Genomic DNA, 13,205 nt, shown 5'->3' with positions numbered 1-13,205 from the left:
GGATTTTGACCACTTGCTATGACGTGTGCTGACCACCAGGGGGTGGTGCAGGACAAAGGAAGGCCCTGATCTGCTCTGATCACCAGCCAGACCTAGCGACCCTACCCATGCATGAATTTCTTGCATCAGGCCTCTAGTAATAATATAATAAATACTAGTAATATGTAATGAATACTGTAAGAGACAACTGTAAACCTACCTTTTCCTATTTCTATATATGAATATGAAAGTGATTCTTGCTCTCATTTATTGGCTAATAATGTGTATAGGATCTGTATATAACACCATGTCACACAAAAAAATGCTATTTTAGCTTTAGGATAATGTGTTCCATGGTGATGATCTGGAGGTTGTTTGGACAGTATCATTCTAGTCAGGGGTATGGCCAAACTGGATATAAAGGCTTCTGGCTAGGATCTTCAGAAGCCTTGTCAAGCTTAGGAAGCCAGAGGTTTCCTGGCAGAAATCTGCATTTTGGCAACGTACTATGGATCACAGGAAACCTAAGAGCCATGCTTCACCATATGTTCATCCAGGAAGCTGTCCACCAAGGGGAGGCATGCATTTCAACTGAGCATGCTCAGAAGAAATGATTTGCTAAAGGAAATCATGAGCAAATTATCATCATTAAGTTACTGATAATTCAACATATAAATGTTAGCATCTATTGTGTGTCAAACATGGTTGTATTTTAAAATATATTAGTATTTGAAAACTTGACAAAAATATCTCTTTATGGACCTTATATTCTAGCATGAAAAATAGATTTTAAATAATAGTGAAAATAAGCAAATTAAATATATTAGAAGGTGATGGTTTTTATGAAAGTAAATAGAATAAAGTATTGATGTAGGTCATAAAGACTCCTCTTATTTTTTTCCCTTTGTCCCAGATTCGAACTTCTATTATCCTTTTCTCATTAGGACAAATTTTAATATGCATGTTCCATGTAAATAAGGTAGTATTGTTTTATGTGTTTCTAATTTACATCACTGTTGTTGGTCCTAATTTAGTCAGCTTCTCATAGTTTTAAAATTAAATATGCTTGAATTTTATCTATCTTGCTATATGTATATTCACTTATTTGCTTCTAACTGCTGCATAGTTTTTAATAGCATGCATATGCTGCATTTTATGCATGCACTTCTCTAATAATAGACATCTAACAATTCCCAGTTACATAAATAACAACATGCTGTAGATCCAATTTTCTAAGAACTTTAAAAAGATATATATCTAGGAATGAGATTGCTGGGCATAAAGATATTAAATTTTAGTAAATGGTATGAAATTGCTTTTCAGAATGGTTATACTGATGCATACCCTCACCATTATGCTCTTTCCAATTTGCCACTTCAATGGGTATAAAATGTTTTAAATTAGCATTTTTAAATTTTGAGTTTGAACTTTCAGACCTCCCTTTCTGTGAGTTTCCTATTAATATAATTTGCACAGTCATCTATTGTTTTGTTGTTGTTGTTGATTTAAGAAAATTATTTTTCCTCGCCTGTGTAACTCAGTGGTTAGAGCACATGTGTCAAACACAAGGCCCGCGGGCCAAATCCGTCCCGCAAGGCCTTGCAATGTGGCCCGCACCGCGCTGTCATCACTGCACTCCGCTGCGTTTCCATCACAATGACAGTTTATGACTGTTCAGTAAACCATTTGGCCCGTGATTTAGGCTGGATTTTAGATTTTGGCCCCTTCTCTGATTGAGTTCGACACCCCTAGAGGGTCCGCAGGCACACCAAAGGGTCACAAATTGATTCCTGTTCCAGGCACCTGGTAGTGATGAATGCCTAATGCAGCTAATTTTTCTCTCTCTTCCCCTCCCTCCCTGCCCTTCTCCCTCCTTACTTCCTTTCTTCTTTCCATTCTATCTGAAAAGCAAAGGAAAAGATGTCCTCAGGTGAGGATTAACAAAAAATAAAATAAAATAAAATAATTTGTATATCCTATAATCAATATTTTTTTCTTTTTTTTCTATTATCACTCTTCCTAAAGAGCTTTAAGATATTTTTTCTAACAGCCTTCACTCATGAAATTTTAATAGCACAGACATATTTTACCTGTTTATGTATTTCAAAATATCTGTGTTTTATATATTAAAAAGTATAATATGATTAGTAGTAAAATATTTATTACCTTTCACACAGTATGACCCCAACATGAGAATGCATGTAATAATGTTTTTATTTTAAAAATATCTTAGTTCTATAATCTCTGTTAATTTTTATCCAATTTTTTCATCTGCCTGTCAACCTTTTTAACCAGAATGCTTAATTTTGTAATACTGTACTGATTTTTGATCTTATGATTTATTCTTTTTAGTTCTTATTTAATGTATTTTTACACTTGTGTTTTAAATTTATTTTCTAATTTGTACTTCTATTTGATATATAAATTCTTCTTTCACATTTAGGTTATTAATACAACCAGCATACATTATGCTCATGATCTACTTTTACTTTTCTTAATTCCATAGACAAACTTTCTCAATACTGTTTACCAAGTAACCCAATGGTTGTGCAATATATATATATATATATTTTTTTTTTTTTTTCCATATGTATAAGGATTTATTTCTGAGTTATCTGAGGTTTTCTCCACATTAATCTATCATCTTTTGAATACTGTTTATTTTGTGTGTTTTTTTGTTTTGTTTTTTTTCTTTGTAATAGGTCTTAAAATCTGTTTGGGTAAATATGCACTGTAAGTCAGAGCTTGTAGAGTTATTCATAGAGTATAGCTTATTCCAAGTTTATGTTTTATAGAGGGTTTTTTGAATTCTTAGAGAAATCAGGTTAAATTTTGATGGAGGTGGCTTTGAATTTGCAAATTGATTTGGGATAATTTTTCTACTTATATGTTATGATTCCAACCTTGAATTCTATATATAACTTCATTTACATTTCTAATTAAATATTATCTTTATATTTTCTAAATAGGTAAAATTTAAACAAAATTCAAAAGGAAAAGAAAAAGTATATCCATTAAAATGTTTCCTCCTTCTTTTCTTCCATCCTTATTGGCAACTATCACTATTAGATATTCGTGTTACCTTTTTAAAGGATATGCACTTTAGTTGTAGGATGATACAGTATTTTTAACACCATATTAATATTATTATTGGGTTTGTGTGCCAATTAATTTTTGGAGGATCTTATTTCTGTCAAAGATCAATTAGTAAACATTTTAGTCTTTGGAAACCAGACAGCTTTGTTGCCCTTATACTGGAAAAATAACCAGAGTCATCTTCCATGCGTGAGTGTGGGTGTGTCTGATACAACCTTTCAAACAGCACAGTGTGCCATTTGACTCTCAGGCCTCAGTGTGCCCACCCCTGTTACATGGGTTATTGTTTGAATACACGAAAGATAATGATTTCTGAATATCAATTTTATATTTGGTCACCTCATTGAATACTTTCATTGTTGATAGTACTTTTTTTGCCATTCCCTGCATTTGTCAACCACACAATTATGTGACAGACAAATAACGATAAATTCTCTCCTTTATTACAGTTTTATACCTTAATTTTAGTTAATACCTGCAAATAAACACAAAATATGTGAAATAATAATGTTATTTCAAGCAGTCTTGTGGGATTACTTCTATAGTGTTTTCAGTAAGTGTGATGTTGGCTTTGGGAGTGAGATATAAGTTTATATTTGGAAGTTTAAATCTATTCCTAATTTCTTAGGAGTATTAATAAAGAAGAGCAGATGTAAAATTTGTCAAATATCTTTCCATTATCCATCAAAATAACATGTTTATTTAAATCTTGTAACATGATTAATTACAATAATAAATCCCCTACTATTGAATCATCCTTTCAGTCTTGGAATAAATCCACTTGGAATAGAGATTTATTTTCTTACAATAGTAGCTGGATCCTCTTTGCTAATTTATTCATGATTTTCACACCCATATAGTGGTAAATGATCTGTAATTTATCTGGCATTTTGGCATTAAATGATATTCAAATGATTTTAAATATTGGAAACTTTTCCTCATTGTATCTAGAGAATATTTTAAGTAGCTTTGAGATGATCTGTTGTTTAGTGACTTAATATAATTATTCTCTCAAAGCATTGCCACATGATAATATGTGGACACATTCTGCATTTTGCTTTAATTTTTGTTTGTAACAGTCTTGAACATTTTTCACTATGTTAGTTTCCATGTAATTTATTTATTTATTGTATTGTAAGGCAAATATAATATATATGTGTGTGTATATATATATATATATATATATATTTACACAAATATATATATATTTTTTTCTTTCATTGTTGAAAAGCAAATTATTCCCAAATTCAGTATTTTAAAACTGTAACAAACATTTATTTGTGTATTATTTCGGCAGAGAGGCTTAGCAGGGTGGTTTTGGCATGGAATCTCATGAAGTAGTCAGCATGTCAACCAGGCTGCTGTATCTGAAGCCTTGACTGGGGCTGGAGGATGAACTTCCAAGATAGCTGATTCTTACTTATCGCTGGCAAGCTGGTGAAGACTTTTGGCAGGAGGACACTTCTTCCCTACGTGGTCCTCTTCACAGGATGGTTGGTGTCTTCAGAACATAGCAGCTGGCTTCTTCCCAAATAGATACATGAGAGAACTCTATGGAAATCATTATTTTTTAGAACTTGGTCTCAGAAGTCAAATAACAGCTCCCCATCATAGTCTATTCCTTACAAGTGAATTACTAATTCTGGCTCACATACAAGAGGAAAGAAATTAGTCTTTACTTTCTAACGGGGAATGTTAAAGAAATTGCAGATATATTTAAAACCATTATAGTATACACTCTGTTTTATTTATTTATTTGTTTATTTATTTAATTTTAAATATATATTTTATTGATTCCAGAAAGGAAGAGAGAGGGAGAGAGAAATAGAAACATCAATGATGAGAGATAATCATTGATTGACTGCCTTCTGCATGCCCCCTACTTAGAATCGAGCCAGCAACCCAGACATGTGCCCTTAACTGGAGTTGATCCTAGAACCTTCAGTCTGAAGGCGGACACTTTATCCACTGAGCCAAACCAGCTAGGACTACCTTTAGAAGTTAGCGTACACCACTGGACAGCCGAGGTTTGAGTCTACTCCAGAGCTGATAAGGACCCGAAGAGCAAGTCTCTCACCAGTTTTAGACCAATATTACTTAATACTATGGACAAAGAACACCTTTCACTAAAGGCTTACTCTGTGCCAAACAAGATTATATGACTCAAGGCTACCTTGTGAATTTGTTAGAATCATTATCTCCATTTACTAATAGTAAACTGACGTTTAGGCATAATGAGTAACCTGATCAAGGTAATATGTACCTAATAAGTGTTGGAAACCAGATGACCACAGGCTACAATGCCTTTGTCAAGGGCCTTTCCTGATGACCTCAATGGAGTTATCTCCTTGCTTTGTATTTTAGTAGGTCGATATAATGTAGAGAAATACAACTCAAAGTTTAATGCATGTGTGAATCATGTAGAGAATTTTGTTAAAATGCAGGTTTTGTTTCAGGAGGTTTTCTGCAAGGTCTGAGATTCTGTGTGTCTGACCAGTTCCAGGTGAGACAGTGTTGCTAGTCCTAGGGCCCCACTCTGAGAGGCTCTATGGTTCTTAATTCTGAAGGCACAGAAAAATCACCTAATGATTGGTCCACTTCTGGAATCTGGGGTCGGGGGGGAGAGCCCTGGAACTGAACTCTGTAAAGCTTTCAAATTTTATTCTGGGTAACAGTGAAAGTCAGGAAACTCAGTTAAATTTTTATGTTTCATTTTCCAAATTTTCTTTTACTTTGCCCTAGCCAGTTTGACTCAGTGGATAAAATGTTGGCCTGTGGACTGAAGGGTCCAGGGTTTGATTCCCATTAAGGGCACATGCCTTGGTTGGTAACCTGAAGGGGGCATATAGGAGGCAGCCAATCAGTGATTCTCATCACTGATGTTTCTCTCTCTCTCTCCTCCCTTCCTCTCTTAAATCAATAAAAACAAATATTAAAAAAAATTATTTTACTTCAACTCATTTATGGCCATAGAAGCTCCAAAATTTTAAATGAGGTCAGAAGGAGGAAGTTAGAAGATTTATCTTAAAACTAATCTCAGGAGCTAGTAAAAAATGGAGGATAAGACTAAATTCCTCACTGTGGCTGAGCCAATGGGACAATACACTCTCAACTGTGGGGACAGGGCAGAGTGCGTTAGGAAGGGAGCACGCCGGTGAAGAAGCCTGCCCAGGTGATTGTGATGTAGCTCTCTCTTATTCCTGGCGCATCACAGGTACAGAGAATGAACGATGATTGCTTCTCAACTGTATGTAACATTTTGAGGTATTTCTCCAGTTTTGCTGTTTTCTACCCCCAAACTATAAACATCTCAAAAATGAGCTAGGGAAATCTTCTCAATGCTTCCTACCAAATGAAAAAAAAAAAAAATGTCTCAAGGTCTTATTCGCTGTGTGCTGTGTTAATGAATGAATTTACTTATTCAGCAAATGTTTACTGCACCAACAAATATTTTTTTATGTCAAACAAACAATGTGATAGACAATTAAAGGTGTAAGACACAATCCCTGTCCTGAGAGAGTCCCCAGTCTAGTTAGGGTAGAGTGGGGAGTGAGCATATGCTTTCTCTAAGAATGTATGTAAGTGTTTGAAGAGGTTTTCAAAGGATCCCAGAGGCTCCAAAGAAAAGCACCCAGCCTAGGAAATGTATCCTCAAATTAATTGCATAAGTAGGTATAGGTTCTTAACCCAAGAGATGTGGCTCTATAAGTCAAAATACATCTATGTAACTCTTCTTGTTCAGTGAATTTCATTCACTGTTCACATAGCTTGTAAGACACCTTTTGGTAGCAAAGGAGAATTTTTTTTATTATTTTTTTTGTAAATGTTTCGGCATCATTAAATATAGGCCACCTGTGCATACTTCTGTGGGAACATAAAATGCTTTTAATTGGCAGTTTTATCTTTAAACCCCTTTGGAAGCCTAAATGGTTTTAAAATTATACATGAAGTCTGTGGAGTTGGTACATATTTGCTGCAGATGAAACAAAATAAAGCAAGACAAGCACATCTCTGATATATACTACAGAGCTAATGAGGGCGGCTTCTCCGTTTGCACTTCGGGTTAAAGCTATTGGGCCAGCCCACTTTTTCTAGCCGCCTGGAGCGAAAGCTGCTTCATCATATATTGGAAGTAAATTGTTCCAGGGTCACTATTTCTGAATCCCTATGCTGTAGGAAAATCTATTTATAGAACCTGGGGATCTGTGCTCTCCCTCTCTATAAACATCAGCACAATTTCAGAGATGTGGGGCTCTGTGGTTGCCTCTAAATATTTGGTGGTCGCCCTTTAGTTTTTGTTATATTAAGGTACATTGGCACTTAATGGTTAACTAGAAAAATACCCACCCAAAAAATAAAATAAAAGTTTAAAGAGCCCTTCACTGTACTATGTACCAAGGATATATTTTCACATCAATATATCCTGCCTTAACTCACGGTGAAAAGCTCGCGCTGAAATTGCCACAGACCATACCTAACCTTTGACCCATCGGTGGGTGCTCCACGCTGTGGTCTCTGTGAGCAGGGGAATGAAGCTGCTTCATTTCTGAGCCAGGAAGATCAGGCCTCCAATGATAAGAGTGAGTGAGGGGTTGGGGCGATTTTCTGAGGAATTCAGACCCAGTCAGTCTGTCTCCAGTTGTCAACAAAACACCTAGCAATGCTTACCTTACTGTTCAAAATATTCAACCATGTCGTATGTGAGCTCTTCCCTTCTGATGAGTGTAGCTGCCTGCTAGCCTTATGAGAAGTTTCGCAGTTTCTCTCCATACCAGTTTTGAGGGGGTCCCCTTTTACTCTTTGGACTAGGCCAGTGGCCGGCAAACTGCAGCTCACGAGCCACATGCAGCTCTTTGGCTCCTCGAGTGTGGCTCTTCCACAAAATACCTGGGCGAGTCTATTTTGAAGACGTGGCGTTAGAAGAAGTTTAAGTTTACAAAATTTGGCTCTCGAAAGAAATTTCAAATGTTGAACAGTTGATACTTGGCTCTGTTGACTAATGAGTTTGCAGACCACTGGCCTAGACTGCATTATGACCCCCAAAGGATGCCCATGCCTTAATTCTAGAACCTATGGATATGTTGTCTTACATGGCAAAAGGGTCCTTGCAGATGTGATTAATTACAGGTCTAATGATGGGCAAGTACGTGAGTTCCCAGGTGGGCCCCGTATAATCACTAGGACCGTTGTAGGAGTCGGGGAGGATCGACGTTAGTAGCAGGACTTGAGGGGAAGAAGCCAGAAGCTGGAGTAACAGTTTCCAGAAGCTGAAAAAGGCAAGGAAATGAATGGTCCCTCAGAGCCTCCAGAGCCGTCCCTGCTGACGCTTGGACTTGAACACAGCAAGGCTGATTTGGGGTTTCTTAGCTCCAGCAGTAAGGTAATACAATGATGTTATTGTAAGTCTCTAAGTTGGTGTTAACTTGTTATAGCAGTAATAGGGAGCTAATACAAATGGATAGTGCAATACTCAAGTAATGTGTATTAAATGAAGTGAAAGAATGAATGTTAAGTCAAAAAACTAATATAAAAGTAGCCTGGGAATAGCAATAACTTTCACCATAGCCTCACTGTAACTATCACCGTGATCATGGAAACAGGAAACAAAACTGTCCGAAGGGACTCTCCAAACCTCCCGTTAAGTTCTCAGTTAATCCCTCTTGAGGGGCATAAAAATAGGGGTGAGGTTTCCCTCCTTGCAAAAGAAGTAAGGAACAAATGTACACTCTGAACACTGAATGTTTACTGTTTAATGTGGAACAGAGAAATTGGCAGAAATTGGCAGAAAGTGTCAGCATACCTTTGATCGTTTTCTTGTGGAGACTATCAAAACTCAGAGTCGTGTCTGACTGACAAATTCTACATAATGAAGTAACTTACAGTGTGATTCTGCCTGTTTTCAAAGGCTGCGAATGTGGCTCGTGTTGCTGGAAGAAATGTAGCTCCTTCAGATGAAACAGACTTGTCACGTGAGGGGTTCAGGCGGCTTCTTAAAGCCTATTCCTTTGTTAAGCAGTTTTATTAAAGTGGACGTTCTATTGCATTACTATAGCAACATTTCTAGAGGTATTTTTATTTATAAAATAAAACTCTTTAATGCAAATTAGTAACTGAATTTGTGATCCATCCCAAACTTGCCCTAAAAGCGCTATTTACACTGTTTAAAACTAAGTGCACAAGGCTTAGGATAAAACAAATTTTAAGAAATTAAAATTTATAGGATAAAACTTAAATTTTAAGAAATGTGTTTATTCTCTTCAAGTCATAGATTACCTCTTCTCTCTAAAGCAGTGGTTCTCAACCTTTCAAATGCCGAGACCCTTTAATACAGTTTCTCAAGTTGTGGCGACGCCCAACCATAAAATTATTTCCGTTGCTACTCCATAACTGTAATTTTGCTACTGTTATGAATCATAATGTAAATATCTGTGTTTTCTGACTGTCACGACCCACAGATTGAGAACCACTAGCAGGGTTTCCTAAGGCCATCGGAAAACACAGATATCTACATTACGATTCATAACAGTAGCAAAATTACAGTTGTGAAGTAGCAACAAAAATAATTTTATGGTTGGGGGTCACCACAGCATGAGGAACTATATTAAAGGGACGCAGCATTAAAAAGGTTGAGAGTCACTGCTCTAAATGAGTCAGGACAGCAGCTTGGTGGTGCTATTTGCACAGCCAACAAACCAGTGAAAGAATTCTTATCAAAGCATGCTGAGTGCTTTTCATAGGTAAGAGACCAAAAAGCAGTTTCTCATATATTTTTTTTATAGGATTACATGCAAATTAATTAAACCCTATGCTATCAATGCAACTCTTTGTTTATAAACCTGAAATGATCAGAATGGAGAAGTTTTCATCTATTGCTTTTATGAAAACCTTTTATGGAAAATTCAAAATGCATGCAAAAGTATAGAGTGTGCTATGATATTGCCATTTCTAGGGTGAACACCCTGCAGCTGGTGGTCTGTCTTGTTTCACATAGTATCCCCCTTTCCTAACTACACCCGACACCCTAGACACCTGCTTTCCAGTCTAGACCCATTGGATTTTGTTCAGTCAAATTGCTTCAAACTCTTCAACTAACGTAATGATCAGTCAGGACTAAGAATTCCTTCTTTAAAGAAACTTGTCTTCTCTTGATACTGATTTTTATTCCCCCCCCCCCCCGTTATTTTGTTGTTAACCGCACTATTGTTCTCCATATTATTTAATTTCTTCTTTTGAATACCAAACCTGATAAACTTTTAATTGTGCATGACTTTAGAATAGTCTCATTCTGTGAACCTGGATCGAGTTCCTCATTTTAGGATCTCTGATGATGAAATTATGCAATGGGTTCTAATATATTATTGCCTCTTGGTAAATATTTTATACCTTTTTCCTCTCAACCTCTGCTCCTGCACCATCTCCAACATAGTGCAGCGTCGTTTCTAGTCAGGCAGAGAGAAGATGGAGTTGGTGACCCTTCCCAAATTTGCTCTCTAAGGGGTGAGGGTTTCAAAATTGCAGGAGAAGTAACAAATGTATACTCTAAACACAGGATGTTTACTGTTTAAAGTGGAACAAAGAAATTGGCAAAACTTCTGAAGGTGTCAGCATACCTTTGGTTATTTTTCCTGTGAATCACAGTCTTGTTTTTGACTGACAAATGCTACATAATAGATTAGAGATCTGAAAACTGACCTCCATTATTTTCCTCCTAGGATAATTTCAATTTGGCAAACATTGTATTCTAATTGTTAAGGGCCTTTATTTCTACCCATTTGTCAACTTAATGTCATAATATTACTTCTGTTGATAACAATAGTCAGAGTGCAGTCCATGTATCCTGACAACTCTGAGAGGCGTTATTAACACCTGCAATTTATAGGTAGTAAAACCAAGGCAAAGGGCAGCTAAGGCATCTAAGAGTGTCTAAGCCATGGGCCCCAGGCGCTCTGTCCAGGAAGCTGGAGGGAAGGACACCTCCGCTTTTGGAGCCAGGCGAGCTGGGGTCAAACCCCGATGTTGCTAGTTGGTACCTGAGATTTTGAGTCCCTAGACATTTCTAAGACTCTGTTAAAATATATCTGTAAAATGAGAGTAGCATTGATAAAAATTAATTGTGGGGCATATTAAAGTGCTTTGTACAATGTAATTGAGGAATCATAGCTATTTCTGTTCATTGTCCTTTCTCCTCTGCTTCTATGCCCTCTCTAAAGCATTCATGGATTTTGGGGGGAAATTAGTCTTTTTTCTGTCATGCTTGGAAGCAGTTATCACTAACCCAAGGAGCCTGCAACCCCATCATTCCCCATACACCCTCTCCTCCTCATTCACAACGTTTCTGTAACAGTGTGCACAACACAATTAGAATACAATATACTGAAGTGAATTCAGATACTTAGCAGGGCCTATCTGTTTTTGTTAATGATAATATTCTCTTTATGGAGAGCATTATCTTACAGTTCAGGCTTTAATGGAGAATTACTATTCACATTTAAACCCCCTTAATGCTACACTGGGAGCAAAATCTTTTACTATTAAGGCCCTCCCTTGCTTATACTATACAGGCCTCCTTGAAACAGTTTTAAGTAAAATTTACATTTGAATGACACCTTGATACATGTAGCAGAAGCTGATAAGCACATTTCCCAAACAGATTTACTATGCCAAAAGTCTTTAGATCTAGAAAGTCTGAAGAATAACTGGTGAATTGCGAATTTAGCAAAAGTGTCTGGCTAGATGAACTTGGACAAGTCTGCAGGATATGCTTTTTCTTAATAATCAGGTGTTGAGAATAGATCCCTTCCAGTCTTGCTAAAGGTAGACTTAGGTCCTCACAGCTTTTTCCCAGGTGTGCAAGTAAAATTGTCGATGTAAGGTGGTCTCCCTCTATCTGGTCCACAATCCAAAAGCCATTGGAGTTAATGACATACATTCTTTATGTGTTAATGCCAAAAAAGAATGGAGCACAGGTATATGCAGTTCCCAGGCCTACCTCTTACAAATAGCTTAAAACTGACTTTAGGTGCCAATACTTTGCTCATGATTTAGAAATAGAAGCCCAAGGGGATAGAATGAGAATGTCTTCTTTCTGGATAATTCCACAACTACTAGTCTTTAGGATGTAGAGTAAAACTTAATAGTGCTCAGCAGGGATAGTGATTGTTTTCTTAACAGGAAAAAGGAGAACATCTCGCCTTCATCGTTGATTCCTAATAGACATTTCAGTAAATTCTCTTGATGGAGGTTAGGAGTAGAGTAATCATGGTTTTCTAGAAAAACCTTCAAAAAGGGGTTTGTTTTTTTCAAGTTTGATAGTTCTTTTTTTTGTTTGTTTCATTTCCTAAGTATTTTCAAACTGCAAAACATGCTAAGATTATATTAACATTTCTTTGGGGGGAAAAAAGTTTTATTTCTATTGCTTGTAACTAACTATGTTCAAAAGTGAAACATTTTAAGAATATATCCAACAATAAAGGCTTAGTGTATATAGCAAAAAGATGAGAATTATAGGCATTGTGTTTAAACCAGCAAATATAATATGTATTCCAAAGTCTACTTTAACTAAACTGTATTTCATTTGAAATGTGAGCACATAAACGATTTGCTTTTCTCCCCCTTATACTGGTGATTACAGCAAAAGTATGGTAATAAAAAAAAGTACAGTGCTGCCCCAGATGATGTGGCTTGGTGGTTGAGTGCCGACCTAGGACCAGAAGTCATGGTTGGATTCTTGGTCAGGGCACATGTCCAGGTTGGGGGCTCGATCCCCAGTGTGGGGCAATCAATGGTTCTCTCTCATCATTGATGTTTCTCTTCCTCTCTCACTGACCACCAGGGGACAGCTCCTGCATTAAGCATCTGCCCCCTGGTGGTCATTTTGTGTCATACTGACCAGTCATTCTGGTCATTCTGGTCATTCCATCTTAAAGGTTGCTTAGGTTTTTATATATATAGATAATTAAATATTTTCCTCTTCTGAAAGCTTCTGTTAGTCAAGTTGAACAAATTTAACTGCCTACTTTGCACCCATTCGCTTTTTAGTCATCATATACAATACCTCATTGGATGAGATAATAGTATAAGAATTTAAACTTGAATGGCTCAGAATTATACAACTAATTACCTTCATCGTC

The 13,205-nt window shown here is 36.6% G+C and overlaps 1 long non-coding RNA gene across 1 annotated transcript in view; it reads left to right on the top strand.

The window, feature by feature from the left end:
* Positions 1-13,205, top strand: part of LOC118716572 — a 742,455-nt gene that overhangs the window by 312,579 nt on the left and 416,671 nt on the right. The window lies entirely within an intron of this gene.

The sequence above is a fragment of the Pipistrellus kuhlii genome, unplaced genomic scaffold (genome assembly GCF_014108245.1).
Source record: "Pipistrellus kuhlii isolate mPipKuh1 unplaced genomic scaffold, mPipKuh1.p scaffold_m20_p_12, whole genome shotgun sequence".
Taxonomy (NCBI): domain Eukaryota; kingdom Metazoa; phylum Chordata; class Mammalia; order Chiroptera; family Vespertilionidae; genus Pipistrellus; species Pipistrellus kuhlii.
Note: the sequence above shows the minus strand (reverse complement) of the source record. Positions and strands in the feature narration are given on the sequence as shown.